The sequence below is a fragment of the Trachurus japonicus genome, chromosome 2 (genome assembly GCF_045865225.1).
Source record: "Trachurus japonicus isolate A0001 chromosome 2, Traja_1.0".
Taxonomy (NCBI): domain Eukaryota; kingdom Metazoa; phylum Chordata; class Actinopteri; order Carangiformes; family Carangidae; genus Trachurus; species Trachurus japonicus.
In genome coordinates, this window is record NC_140908.1 from 5284555 (window position 1) to 5296513 (window position 11959).

Here is an 11959-nt window from a genome sequence, read left to right on the forward strand (position 1 = left end):
TTCAACCTCGCCTGCCCTCATAATCTACTTTGGCCTTTTCAAGCTGAAGGAAGCGCTTCTACAAACCCAATCTTGTGTGACAGGTGTGATGGAGAAGGGCCAATAAAAGCCTGCACAGAGCGCCGCGTGCAGCCGTTGGCTCTCCAATCCGTGGCTGAATCCTGCTGTGGTTTGATTCCTGGCTGCCATACTCTCCACTGTGAACCCTCTGTGCCTGTGACCCTCGCTGCCCTTCAGCAAGGAAGAGGAAATAGACGCGAGGGAGGCCCGAAACCTCCCCTGCTGCGCTCTTCCAGCAGTGGAATAAAAAAAAAAAAGGGGATGGCAGCTCTGATGTTCTGTCGTCTGGAGGAATGTGAACTAGAGAACCTCATTACAGAAAAGGAGCGGACCTTTAGTCAGACCTCTGCGGTGTTGTGTTTCAACAACCAGAAAGCTTGTACTATAAAAGGCCGGACCTGTATCGTCTAATTGAACTCTCGAGTCAACACCTAGGAAGGAAGTCTTGGCTTTAAACAGCCGCAGCCGACGAGAGGCTTTTGTCTTTATTGTCACATTATCTCTTGGGATGGTGATGAGATGATTAATCATCTCCTGCTGCAGCCTCGTGCTGGCACCGCTCGGCGGAGCGCGACGCCCTGGGTGGAGGAAAATGGTATTATGGCCCAGGTAATTGGTGGAGGACCATCACTCATAAGCGATCTAATTAATCTCATTAAAGCACCCTCTCTGGTTGCACGGAGTTTCTTGAGGCCCGCTGCAGCAGAAGGCGTTTTTTCCAAAATGATACTCCAGGAGGAAAGGAAAGAAGAAAAAAAATGCAGCTGAAGCCAGTAACAGAGCAATCGATACAACAATCCCATGTAAACCGTGGCGGGCTATTTTCTAATGTCATCCGGCATAGTAGGGGATGTGCAGTGCTAAAAGGATGCTTTCTCATTGCTCAGCTGGAGATGGCTTTTGTCAAGTCCAAATTCTATTTATTCAAGATGGCTCCCTGGTTGTCTCCCAAGATGCATGGCATGCTGCGGATTAAGACCAAAAACGCAATCAATTCACCCAGCAGGAGATCAGGGGAAATAACAGATAAGGTTCTTAGCATAATTCATACAGTCCCCAATCTGGCTAGGATTAATGTATGTCTTCACTGTAGCTCGCTCTCATTTGTATGTTGGAGCTGGTGTGGGGCTAAATTGGCGCCTCATGTGGCCCATTACAATCAGGTTTTGTTTAGAAAGGCGCCTGTGAGGACTGGATCTGACCACATTGTTTTACATGGCATCTGTACCTAATGCAATTCAGGACTGATGTGACCTCATCTGCATTTTATTATCATTAAGAATTTATTCTCTTGTGTCAGTGTGTTAATCAGTGTAGAAGCAAATGATATATATGTATATATAATGGAAAAGGTCACATGCATGAAATATTTAAGCCTCATGTTTATGGCATTAACACGATATATCTTTGATCGGTTAAAGGGTTACAGTTACGTAAGTGAGTCCTGGCGGCACTTGACATCAGAGGGAAGAAAGCCACAGTGGGCTACTCTGTTATCGCTCTCCCCTTTCATTTATGCCATGTTCAGATGATTGGGGTTAAAAATGGAAAGCAGAACAAAACCCCCTCCAACAAGTTTCCTTTTCATGAGCCTTAAAAGTCGTCTTTTCATCTCCTGTTTTATTTTGCGGCCATTGATCAGCCATCTTTCATAGATTGCTTCCAGACATCTATTCAGCCACTTTGTCGCTGCTCAGCATGCCTCTATTTCATAGGTCTTAATGGCAAGGTCTGGCTTTCTTTCTTGCCTCGGATTAAAACCTGAATTGCAATCACTTTAATTGCCAGCAAATTCACAGGAAAGGGTCTTTGTCGATTTTTGTAAAAAGTGAATAACACAACGGAAAGTTTCACAGAGCATGCTGATGGAAAAATGGGCATTTTTTTCTCATTTGGGGGCAAAACAGGGGTTCTCTTGCCTCATTCACTGAAATTAGGATACTTTTTTTTTTATCCCCTTCAGCGCATGAGCCAGAAAAAGGTCATGTCAGTCTTGTGACAAGAGTGACAGGTCTGGGGCATCATTACTGAGACTTGGAAGGTCTGTGTAAGCACCTTTGGTCACCTCAGGAGAATAGATCCCCACTGCGCTGCCGCCGGCCTAATGAGCACAGTCAGCCCTGCATCTAATGAGGAGAGGGCGATTGCGACTGTCTTCCATCAGACCTCCTCTCCGTCCCTACAACATCCCCATAATGCCTTGAACACACAGCGTGAGCAACCGAACAGCGCCTGATATCTTGTTACAGATCAATGCGAGGGGCTGCTGCAACGTCTTAAATCGCACGCGTACATTGTGACTTGAAGTTGCCTTCAGGTTCGACTCTTCGACGGTATTTACCCGCGCTTCTTACACAGTCACTGAGATCATGTGGTGGCGGTGTGTCTGCGCACGGCTGTGAGGAATAAATCAAGGCGCTTTCAAGTCATTGTGAAAAAATATCAGCAGCCTGTCCTCTGTGCCATCACTTCTCTCCAGTTGGCAAGACATGCTTGTGGATTACATCTACTAAAGCAGTCCTTTTTTAGCTCCTAGTCAAACACTTTGTGGATTCTTGGCACGTCAAACTCTTTTTAAAAAAAACAAACTCCACACTCCTGATAACTTACTTTTTGGTTGTGTTCTCAGGCTCTTTGAATTTCATATTGGAGTGTGTGTAATGCTTTATAGATGCCAGAAGGGAACCTCATCCCGTCCAAGCAGCTGAAAAACAGCTCACCTTCTCACACATGTTGCGAATCATCCTGCTTCGTCTACAAACACAGCTACAGGTTCGCCACTTTAATATTATATTTCAGCAGAGTTGAGCAGCAACATGAGCTCTTATCTCTCCATTAGGGTTTTCTTAAAACTGGATGAACCTCTTTCAGTGGGTATCGGTGGACAGATTGGCTTTGGACTCTGCAACAATTGATTTGCCTTTGGTGGTGATCCAGATCTGGGATTTCTGCCACTAGATGATTATCACCTTGTAGTCATAATTATAAAACTAACAACAAAAACACAGAGTTGACTCCCAAAACTTTTGGGATAAGTTTGCAGAGGCCAGGGTTTACACTTGTAAAGTGTGAGGAACACTTTCTTGGGGTGTAAGTTGGAGAGTCGCTCAGCGTTGGCAGAAGATTTCTGTGTATTTTATAGTTTATAAATTAGCCCAATTAAATCAGGAAGGAAGGAAACACCTTTTGCTTTTGCAAACACAATATTGTACATTTTTCATAGTTAGGCTGGCATTTCAGTGTAAACAGTTGGCCAAAGCTTTTTAAAAAAGCTGTGTCCCTCCCTCATACGGCAGCAAAGAGTTGGACCTGTTAATACACAGTTGGTGCATTTACTGTAACCAGGAGCAGTGTTTAATTTGGCTCTTTCCTTTTTGATTTTCTATGACTTAACAATATTAGAAAATGATGGTCATTCTCAAATTAGTTTGTAAATGATCTCATTAGCTGTTGCTACACAACCCGGCGCTAAAAATACACATGAATGAAAAAAAAAATGTGCAGCCACGTGAAATGCAACCAATCTGTCATCAATCTTTCATCATACATATTAATCATGCTCCATGCTGATGCAAAACCAATTATACCTGTGTCACAAATGTCTATTGAAATTTATTGATGAGCACTTTCACAATTGGCTTTTCGAGTGGGTTGAATTTGGCCACTTCAACCGTGGACATCTTCACACCCACACTACATTTTCTTTTTCTTCTTCTTTCTCTTTTTTTTGTATACACAGTTATGCCAGTTTCTCAATTACTGTGTGAGTGGGCTGGTGCAAAAAAATAAAAAAAGAAGGGGGGAAAGTTGGCTATAGCAACGTTCACCACCGGCCCACACAGAATTATTCTATGTGATGATATAAATCTTATTTAATTATATGAGAGCGGGCCGGTTTGCCAGCAATGATGAAAGGAGCGAGGTGTTCAGATATACCTGCAGAAGCGAGGGCTTTTCACGTGGCAAAAGCTTCGGCGCTAATCCTGAGAGTGTAAAAACCAAGTCAGCACGGTGCCAGCGTTTATATAAGTCCACACCGTTGGATAATTTAACTTTTAGTTAGTTAGTTTTGAACACATGATGTCCTTGATCTGTGTTGGGCGCGTTACAGAACAGGCAGCGCTGGTACCAGCAATTAAGCAGCAGCAGCCACTGGTGTTGGCTGTGTGGTAGCAGCTGGGTGGTAACATGGGTGTTGTGATCCACTTTGACATCAGACGTATGATAGTCGGTGGGGATTTGAATCACGTTGGTGTGATCTAACATCTGCCTGTGTGTGAAGAACGAGAAAAAGGGTCTCTGCCTCCGAATCTTTAAAGACAAGGACGACTTCAATCACAAAGTCGAGCCGTAACTTTTCTGTACTTGCGGTCTTGTTCACGGCAGGAGTTTTCTTCCAGTGAATCGCTTTGTGTGACATGATGTCTTAAAGGACGGATGGTTTAAATTCACCATTCGACATCTTAATCCATGCTTACAAGTGGCGAAACCTTGATGTACTGTAAGCACTAAGCATACATCGGTTTAACAAGTGCAAGGTAGAGGTAGAGAAGTGCATCGTGAGTGCATCTCAGGTATGTTGGAGGAGATGAGGAGATGCTTTTCACTTGTGCTGAATGGCCTCGAGTTAAATGAGATCTGAGTCTCATCTGTCGACAGTGGAAGATGGCACAACCAGGATTCCCTCTGGGGAGAGTGACTCTGCAGCAGACGCAGATATTCATCCACACTGATACAATAACACGCTAATTTTCTAACACAGACACTCTAAACACGCCTGTCACCACCTGTCCAGCACAGTCTGCATGAACCGAGGAAGTCGACACGTCTTTGTTTTTTTAAAGTTGTGTAAACGCCCAGACAAAGCCCGATGTTTTTGAAAAGGTGCGAGCAGAGGGAAGTTTCAATTATCCGTCAAACACTTTGAAACTTAAAAAAAAAAAATTCCCTGACCTTCCCATCTTCTAAAAAATCTCTCTGCTGAACGTTCCTCACGTCTTTGAAGCCCACAGTTGGTAAATTGACAGAAATATTAGGTTCAGCTGCCTTTTCTTCTTCTGGTTTGTCCTTGTTAGTCACACACTGATCACTCCTCTATTCTCTACAGTTTCTCCCTTCAGCCTTTGCCAAGTATATAAAAGGAAAAAACACACAGAGGCATATATCGGAAATAATAAAATCAGATTTTTGAAAGAGAGACTCATTCATGTCATTCTCTTGTTTAATTAGTTTCCTTAACGAGAGCTTAGACAGTTTGTTCACTACACTAGAAATACATCGCAGTTTAATTATTTGATCCATTTATCTGTACACATTGAACTTCCAGTGCATTCCTCCATGTCTCCACATGCCGTGCAGCGTCGTGGCTGTGGCCCTTTAATAGATTAGCTAAGTTCAGATGAAATTTTAATAATGTCTGTGGGGGAACTTTGCTTTAGCTAAAGAGAAGAAGAGCAATAAAGATGATACAACCGGTAAATACAGCAATCAAACACACTCAGGGAAACGGAGCAAATGAATAAAGATACAGCGTCTTTGGTTTGGGCGCACTGTATCAGGAGGATGTCATATATATAAATATATCCGCACATGGCAAGCGCTTCATAAGCTATTCATAGCGTCACATGTACTGTAACATATGTGCTGGAATGAGTTAATGAGTCGTTTTAAGTTAATGAGGGGCTGATTCAAAGAGAGAACGACGACACACTGAGGAATTATCCTGCAGCAGGTGCCTCTTTGGGATATTTCTCTCAGACACACACAAAGGATTAAGCTTTGTTACACCCACAATGGACACACAAACACGAATCACTACCTCACACACACATACACACACACACACAGACCTCTGCTGTTAAGGACATGTGGACAGATGATAAATAATCTTTTGGCATCATTATCTCAATGTCAGCGTTTTCGGGAACCGTAGGCGAACAAAGGCAAACATGCTAAATATGAACACAAATACAAAAACCCTTTTAGTGTTGTGTGACAGTGGCTGCTTTTTATTTCCTGCTGTGCTTGCCTCTGCACAGCAGGAAATAAAAATATATAGATTTTAGTGTTTTTCATTATTGTGTAATATATCTTATGAAACCGCAGTAGTTATAGAAGCAAAATACCATTATCATATCTCAAACCCAAAACCAGAGTCACTATTTTCATCTGTGCTGCTTCACCTTAAAATATCAATAAACCCTTGGCAGCACCCCCACTGCTTCACCCGACTGCTGCGAACACAGAGGAACCAGATTTCTATGCTCTGTCGACCCAAATCCAGCTTTGGAAAGCCTCAACTCCTACCTTTCCAATTCAGCTTTCTCAATAACCAACTCATCCTCCTCCTCACACTCCCACTCGGCCGCATAATCCATAGCGTTTTGTTTCGCTGCTACACCGATGACACCCAGCTGTATCTCCCGCGGAAAACCTGGCGATCCAAAAAACGCTTCTGTCGCGTCGAGCACATAGGACGTCCTGGGACTTGTTGAGATTTATTTTATCGGGTCGTCTTCTCCACAAAAGACTGATCCTAAACAAACGTCACAGTGAAAATGGCAACTTAGGAGAATCTCGTTTAAGTCCTTGTGCAGCTTATGAAACATCAAAGGCTGTTCGCTTTAGACTATCAGAACATTTTACCAATCATTATCAATTCATGTCAGTGTTTTTTCCTGCTGTGGAACTAAGTGCCACGCGAGGTTGCTTGCATAAGTAGACTCCAGATAGACATCAGAGCTCATTTTGTTACACAAAGCTGTCTAGTCCTGTCTGCCTTTTTTAGCCTGGGCAAATAAAAAACTATATATTTTGCCTACTGACGAGCGTCTTTGAGAACAAACTAAATCAATTATATTTGTATATTTCTGCAGAGTTTGTGAAGTCTATAAAAAAAAAGTTTGTCTCGTCTTTACTTCTTACTTCATATCTATGGTAGACAAGGTCAATTTGTTGCCTGGTTTGATTGAAAGAAGACAAATAGTCGGGGATTTCAGTGTTCAGTCTGTCTGGTGTTTTATACTGTAGGTACTTTACAGTCAGTGAGGTCTATCCATTGTTGTTGTTGGAAACCATGCAGGTAGATGAGCATGAAAGGAAACTAGAGGCTGTGTGAAGCCAAAACAATGAGCTGAAAGATACTAAAACGCTGCAGAAACGTTGATGAGTGCAGCTTTAAGTTTTGCAGCTCTGCAGATACTTCTCCCAAAATCGATAATTCACCAATTTTCTACTCACCGTCATGCCAAGGAAGGGTTCGGAAACACTTTTGGAGTTCCAGGGCTTTTGTGCAGATAGAGTTCACTTTTCAATCGTCCAAAACACACACTATGAAAATACCTCCATACTGCTCGTCTGTACTGACCCAAGTGTCCTGAAGCCGCCACATGAAAAAGTTGTTAGGAAAAACTTAATTTGATCTCTGTTTTTAGCCTTGTTGTAGCAGTAGCTTGCGAGATGTTCTTCCGTGTTTACATCATGCATCCAATGGTTTACAACGACGAACGAACATCTCGCAGCAAATCAAGATCAAATTAAAATTTTCCGAACAACTTTTTCATGCCGCGGCTTCAGGACACTTGGGTCAGTACAGACGAGCAGTATGGAGGTATCTGGATGTTTCGTAGTGTGTGTTTTGGACAATGCAAAAATGAACTCTATCCACCGCCATTATATGAAACCCCGTTGCCAGCCGGACCCCCCCTGGAAATCCTAAAGCGTTTCCGAACCCTTCCTTGGCATGATGGTAAGTAGAAAGTTGGTGAATTATCAATCTTGGGTGAAGTATCCGTTTAATATTTTAAAAGAGCCCACGCTCTAACTTCTCCACACACACCTGGACCAACCCAACCCCCCACAGCCCAGTCCACCCTCGCCACACACAATCAACCGACCCGTGGCGTGCAGATGAGGTCGGCAATGTCATTTTATATTCCAAAAATAAGTGTAAAATGTGTTTTGATAAGTTGACTCACACGGTGAAACACAGTCAAACAAAACCAGGTCACTGTGACCCGTGAAGGCCGGCGGCGTTACGTGGACTGTTAAGTGGACTCTGCAGTGACTGGGTTATCAGAAAGTGACAACATGGGACAACTTGACATCCATCCATTAGTAAAAACCACTTATCCATATCGGATTGTAGAGGGGCGATTACAACACACAACGACACCGACTGTGTCTCTGTGTCTTTGGAAAGTATCGAGCCACCGGCGACTTCAGCGTTACTTTGCATCGACTCTCTCCAAGTCTCTGAAACTCTGAGATTTGTGACAGCAAAGGCCATTCATGTAATTTTCACCATCATTAAACCACTCAGTGAGGCATGTATGGACGTATGTATACTCATTTATTCAGTTTTTTCTTTTAGATTTAAAAAAAAAGAGAGAAAAAAGACACACAGGATTTTTATTATTGGCTGCATGACTACAGTCTTTTCAGTTGTTGAGGCGCTGATGACAAAAGGCATAGCAGAGTATAAACTGAACCATTAGGAGGAAAAATAATTATCAGGGTAGGTATTTTCTTGGTGTTGTGATTGCAGGGTCATTATGCTCTCCCTAATGAAACAAACCAGCAGAGAGCCTCCATCTCGGCTCTAGCCGTTATTGTCGCTCTTCAGAGAATATAAAAAGGAAAACACTTCAGCAGCAGGCTAATTAAAACCAGAGAGGTCTGGATGAGGAGGCCAAACAACCTACACAGGTGGCGAGCATGTCACTGTGAGTGTGTGAGCTACTGTAGCATCATGTTTATGCATGTCTGTATGTGTCTGTGTGTGGCAGTGATACATGTATGTATGCGTTTCTTTTTTCTTTACTTGCGTGTGTCAGTGTGGTATGAGTGAGGCCGCAAATGTGTTTGTGTGTAACAGAAGCAGCAGGTCTCATGTATGTGTGTATGTATGTGTGTGTGTGTGTGTGTGTGTGTGTGTGTGTGTGTGATTGTTAGAGGTGCTCTCCATTCATTTTAATGGCTTCAGCCTCCACCGCTGTCGTTTCGTTCCGCAGCCTCCACCGCTGACAGGAAGGACCTGGCAGCTTTCATCTGACAGGACCCTGCTCAAATAGGCCATTGGTGCACCATAATTAGTTCAAATGTCGAAGCTGGTGAAATATTGATGATTGGGGACGAGTGGGGAGGAAGACATTTCACATCAACTGTGTGTGTGTGTGTATGTGTGTGTTTTTTTTTAGCTGTCTCTTTTTAAAGGACAGCTGGTGCTCTGCGGTTCCCACCACGAACATGAATCTCTGGTGTTCAGGCCACTAGAGGATGCATTTGCATCGGGCAGAGAAATAAACTGGGGTAGTAAAAGGAATAATTACAGAGGAAAACTGTGAAATAATGTCTTGTTTTTCTCTGAGAACAGCTGGCTGAAGAGAAGAACGCTGCAGATTTTTTCCTTTTCTTTTTTCACAATGAGAAAAACAGATACCTTAGCACTGGTTGGAAACAAAAAAAAAAAAGTATACCACACTACGAAGACAGAGGCTAATTTATGCTCCTGCCAATCATTGGATATAATTGCGCTACCATGGCATAATGGCAGCCCGGGCCCAGTCATTTTCCCCCTCCGGCTCTATCTCAGGTACTTAGAGGGGTTTCCATCAGCTCCTGATTTTTCAAGAGAGACCTCTCAGACAGGAATGACAATGGACTTTCAATGGCTTATAATTATGCCACTTTCCTGCGCAATTTCCTGGACATCATTTGCATTAAGACTCATATGGATATAAGTGCACGGAGTGCCGCTCTGCCGAGGCCTTTTGATCAACTCCACCAAGTGCCATGACATTTCCTGGAATGTGTCTGAGCCTCCGCCGTCCGACGGTTATCTGAATCTGTTAATTAGATGGATCACATCCAAACTTTGTGACAGTCTGTGTGTGTGTGTGTGTTTGTGATGGAGGATCACTGAGTGTGCAGAGAGACACCTTGGATTTATGGCATAAAAAGCGGCGTCCTTTCTTCAAGGTTATTGAATGCTGCATCTTGTTTGCTTTTTTTCTTTTTCTTTTTTTTTTAAAAATCCTGTAAAAACAGAGGAAATGATGCTGGATGTTTGTGCTGTCCATCTGCTCTGCTGCCACTGAAGGCCAAAGGTAATACTGCCATCTAGTGGACACGAGGCAGTAGAGCAGCAGAGGAATTTGTGCTGAACACTAAAAACCTGAATTCAGTATATTAAAAAAAAAGGGCTGAGATTGCTCTTATCCAAAACAAAATGAAGTCAAATGATGCATCAAGTATTGATCTGGCAGAATATTTAAAAGCAGCATCCTGGCTTTGAGTCAGCCTGTAAAGTTGGATCATGTGTTCATGTGCTGCTCACACAGTCATAGCAGGGGTGCAAACTCATCAGGGGTAAAAAAGGTGACAAGATACCGACCCCCTAGGGTGTCCGGGGGCATGCTCCCCCGGGGAATTTTTAAAAAAAAACCAACTTTAAAGGTGAATTTACAGTCAATTTTAGCATGAGACTAGGGTCCAGATTTACTCAGGTTTGCACAGCTTTTGCTCCTGTTAAACCTGCACAATCTGTCTCTGTTTGGTTTTGAAACATGTGAAGAGGGTCTTCAGCCTGTGCAGGTTTAGCATGAGTAAAAGCTGTGCAAAACTTGGAGAATCTGTCCCTTGATGTCCATCAGATCAACCTTGCAAACCTTGCCTTCAAACTAAATAAAATTTAATACAGACTGATTGGTTCATTGTGAAACATTTATTTATTGATGTAAATGTGTTTTCTGTACGTAGGCTATGCTCTGAGGCAGCGCTGCTCTTTCTGTCCAATAACACGCATGAAGCTTAAAAATGCCATAGGTTACATAAAACATATTAAGCGGCAATATGTATTTAAAAGATGTTCAAGCAAACGGTTCGGTTCACGGTTTTGTGGTCATGGTTTTCGGTTCGGTTTCGTATACTCTGATTGTTGGGAAAATCAATCATGTCTTTGAATATTCAGGTTAAAACTGAAAGAATGAGGCAGTCTGACATCTGATCCATCATTGTGACAGTCTGAGGTTAAAAGTAGCTGAGATTCTGGCTGCAAGAGAGGAGACATTGATAGTTCCAACATGTTTTAATTTATTGGGCAAAGAAAGTTATCTAACAAATGCTAAGAATAATTAGATATTCACTGAAATATATAACCTATATTTATTAATTGTGGTTCTTACAAAAAATATATCTTATAAAATATAAAAGCTAAAATATCTCTTAAAGCTCTGCCCCTTTAATTAGTGCATACAAAATAATTTAACTTTAGCCTACTACTTTTACAACCACATTATTTACCAGCAACATAAAGTGAAACAGAGGCAGAGGTGTCCTGCCACAGTCAGTCAACCTCCTCCTCCTCCTCCTCCTCCTCCTCTGCTGCTGCTGCTGAACAGGTCGCTCTGGAGCTAGTCTCGCTCGCCAGACCCTCCTCCAGAGAAGAGGGAGACACTGGAGCTAATAAATGCTAAACGCGCTAATCGCTAATTGGCCGCGATCGCGATCATCACACACACGCGGTCCCATACAGCACCTATACAACGCTGCTGGCGCATCTTCTAGCTCCGACTCTTTCACTCGCCATGCTCAAAAAGTCGCGTTAGTTAGTTAGTCTGTATTAAAAGAGAAGCTTCAGGTGTGTATTGCTGGACAGAAGAGCAGCGCTGCCACCACTTGTTGTCATCCAGATAAGGTGCATGCGCCTTAAAGAGACAGGTGCATTGCTTCGCCTCGCTTCGCCTCGCCGGACCCCCCCCCCCCCCCCCTCTCAAATTTTTTTTATTGCGGATTTACACGAATCACACAAATGACCAATTTGGGATCCAAAACGGCGAATTTCGCCGAAAGGTGACAAGTTTGCACCCCTGCATAGTGATGATAATAATGGTATTTGTGT